At 38.4% G+C, this 3,724-nt stretch overlaps 1 protein-coding gene across 1 annotated transcript in view; it reads left to right on the top strand.

Moving 5' to 3' along the window:
- Window positions 1–505: 505 nt before the first annotated feature.
- si:dkey-30e9.6 (uncharacterized protein LOC564083 homolog) overlaps window positions 506–3,724 on the top strand; it is a 36,885-nt gene continuing 33,666 nt past the window's right edge. Inside the window, exon 1 of the mRNA XM_043689847.1 lies at window positions 506–535. The gene's annotated coding sequence lies outside the window, so the exon portion shown is untranslated. The remainder of the gene's footprint in view (window positions 536–3,724) is intronic.

The raw sequence follows: 3,724 nt of genomic DNA, 5'->3' as shown, positions 1-3,724 counted from the left end.
ATGCTAAATTGCCCGTAGTGTTAGGTAAAGGGGTAAATGTAGGGGAATGGGTGGGTTGCGCTTCGGCGGGTCGGTGTGGACTTGTTGGGCCGAAGGGCCTGTTTCCACACTGTAAATAATCTAATCTAATCTAAACCAGCAATCCAGTAAATTCGTGCCATTGCTATTTAAATTTATAATTACAACTTTGGCTAAAGCAAAGGCAGACGTCACATTTTCAATATTACCAGACTCTTCAATCTTTATATTATTAGAAACAGAGACATAGATGATTATGAACCCAATATAAAAGGGGTGCAGGGCACTGGAACTGAAATTACCCTGGGTCTGTTTTTAGTGGAACAATATTGCTTTCAGTTAGCGTCAGAGTATAACTTTCAAGTCTCTTCCATTCAATAAGAGGACGGCAGGAGGTCTGTTTCTTAGCAACACAGAGGAGGAGCATGTTTTAGCTTCTCAGCTTTATTGTTTATTTTATCAGCAGTTAACCTTGGTGATCCTCGTCCAAACATTTGCTGATATTGTAATTTGTCTGGTTAGTACTAATTATGTTGAGTTTTTTACTTTAGCTTTCTTTGTTATGCTTAGAAAAAACAGATGTGGTGGCACTGAGATTTTGTGGTTGGTTTCTGAGTCTGTTATCTTGTTTGTTGCTAGGACTATTATTTATTTGTGACCTTTCAGAAGGCCACCAATGTAATTATAGCAGTTTCAAAAGAAAATACAATTGCAAAGAACTATTGGAGAGGGGGCTTAAAATAACTGTTCCTCAGTGGAAGTTTGATGTTTAATGCATTTTCTTCATCTCAAATCAAGAGCAAAAGCTTTTCATCTGAAAGAACTGCTTTGTTGATGGTAACAAGTTTATATTTTGCAGGAGCCGGTGTTGGACTGGGGTGGACAAAGTGAAAAAATCACACAGCACCAGGTTATAGTACAACAGGTTTAATTTAGAAGCACTAGCTTTCAAAGCACCGCTTCTTCATCAGGTAGTTGACGATGAAGCAGTGCTTCGAAAGCTAGTGCTTCGAAATAAACCTGTTGTACTATAACCTGGTGTTGTGTCATTTTTAAGTTTATATTTGATAGTTTTGTGCTAGCTTTTCTTTACATTGTTGTATTGATTGATTTTTTTATAATCCATTTTCTCATCCTTCAATGATTGCGTGATAGCGTTTACATTTCTATTAAATCTATTTTAGTCTTTTTTAAAATTTGCATACCTCACATAATAATGATTAAATCTGTAGTATTTCATATTGCATTAACATTTCAGATCAATTCAGATTAAAAGTTTTGTACTAAGAGTTTTCTGTGACATTAATTGATTGATGAATGACTGTTGTGAGGTCTCTTCTGGAGTAGTGTGTGCAGTTTTGGTCACCCTGACATATAGGAAGGATATTATTAAACTAGAGAGGGTTCAGAAAAGATTTACTCGGTTGTTGCTAGGAATGAGATATAAAAATATACTGAATGACTGGAACTTTTCCCACTGAAGCATAGGAGGTTGGGGGTGACCTTATTGAGGTTTATAGATCATGAGGGGCATAGATCAGATGAATGAAAAGGGTCTTTTCCTTATGATGATGGAGTTCAAAACTAGGGCCATATTTTTAAGGCGAGAGGTGAAAGATTTAAAGAGGACATGAGGGGCAACATTTTTACACAGAGAGTGGTTCGTGTATGGAATGAACTGCCAGAGAAAGTGGTGGATGCTGGTACAGTTAAATTGTTTAAATGACATTTGGATAAGTTCATAACGAGGAAAGGTTTAGAGAGATATGTGCCAAAATGCAGGCAAGTGGGACTAGTTTAGTTTGCGAACATGATCAGCATGGACTGGTTGGACCTAGTTTCCATCCTCCCATCCTCTATGACTCAGTGATGCTATGACTCTATGTTGCACTATTCCTTTATATTCTGTTGGGGTCTGTATTCTTCTCTACTGTCTGTTTTCTGTGGCCCACCTATGGTTCCATTATTACCTGTAACAGGGAATTTGAGTTCACACTTTGAAAAGGTTCTCAGCTGTTCCCATATGGCTCCTGATGAGCCTAAGGCAGTACAATTCTTCCTTTTCCTAAAACAGGCTTTCTTCAAGTCATCAGTTTGACAGCATTTCCTGTGAGCAGACTAAATTTATAGATGAATTTTTATTCCCTGCCGCCCAAACCTAGCAGGGTCTAAGGTCTAAGTAAAAATTGATCAATAGGTAAATAGTTTCCTAGGGAGAAAATGCATTCATTCCTGTGCTCGGTTGGTTGGTGGAAAATATCATAGATTCTAGATGGAATTTAATTAAGCTCACTTGAGAAGGCCAAAAGGCAGTGGGGAAATAGTATAGTTAGCGTGCAATGGAGTTGAGAGGGTGTTGAGTCTGCATTACACCAGCAGCAGGGAACACAGTAGGAAACCAATTATGATCATTGACCACGGAGTTAATGCTCACTTCCATGATTTTATGTGTGATTTGGTGTTGCCTTGTTGAATTGAATAACAATCAGCTAGTGGCATCCAAACAAGGCCCCAGGCTCCAAACTGGAAGTTATCCATTTCAGAATTTCCCTCACTATGAGTTGGAATTGTTGTGGAAAGGGAAGGGAGGCCATTGTTTTGGGAAGGCTTGAGGCCTCTGAGAAGCACATGGGCAAGAAACTATGTCAACTCTGAGATGCTGAGGGGTTTCAGACTTTAAAGGAGCACTGTGTGCTTGCTAGGTAGCTGCTTAGAAATGGTTTAAAGCTTTCTGTCAGCTGATGCTGAGATTAGTGTCTCACTAGCAATCGCCACCGCGTGATGGAAGACCCCCCAAACTTTCAGTATGCCAACTGATTGGCCACCACAAAATGGTGTAAATTATATTTTATATTGGTCATGTCGCGCATATTGGGACAATGTTGCTACAGTTGGGCAAAGGTACTGGACTATGTTGTTATTTTTACAGACCATAATGCTACTTGTAAATTTTAAAAATTTGGTTGACAAACAAAAACTTTTAAACATCACAGAGCAAATCTACATAACTTTTGATTCTACAAACTTCATGGAAAAAAATAACTCATCGATATAAAATCTTTTGTTTTGTACTGCTAATGAAAACCAATATCTCCCCCAAGGACTTTTAAAATAAAGATTGGATCTTCTTGCAAATTTTGCAATCAGACAACAATGCCTATTGAAAGGACGCTGCTTTCATCACCTCCTGCATTTTGATTAAACCTCAGGGAATTAGTTTCAGAGCTACAGAGGCTTGTTAGTGTGTGAAATGAAAAGGATTACTATGGACAGCCAAACTGTGAATATGTTGGTATCATGCAGCAATCATTTGTCAATAAATAAGTGAAATTCTTGGACTGGAGCATGTCCACTCTCAATTCACCAATGATTTATTTCTTATGCAATTGGATAATTACATTTGCTTTTAAATGCATTCTCAAAGTTAGCACATACCCTGTTACTACTGGGAACAAGTATTATAAAATCTATTGTAAGGACCACTAGAGGTTTCTTGGTGCCTAGGGATCCCACTTTGGGGTGAAGTCATTTACCTGCATTCTCTGAAGCTCATCTCTCAGAAATGTGATTGTGGTCATCAATATCAGTAGCCATCTGGGCAAGTAACACTACTTTCTGGTCAGGGCTGTCATCACTTGGTATCCTGGCTGATCATGAACTGTTATTAATGCTTGACATTTGAGGCTGTTGGGAAAAAAGAGTTGCC

Source organism: Chiloscyllium plagiosum, chromosome 5 (assembly GCF_004010195.1).
Source record: "Chiloscyllium plagiosum isolate BGI_BamShark_2017 chromosome 5, ASM401019v2, whole genome shotgun sequence".
NCBI lineage: Eukaryota > Metazoa > Chordata > Chondrichthyes > Orectolobiformes > Hemiscylliidae > Chiloscyllium > Chiloscyllium plagiosum.
The sequence above is the reverse complement of the archived record's forward strand: the minus strand, read 5'-3'. Positions and strand labels throughout refer to the sequence as shown.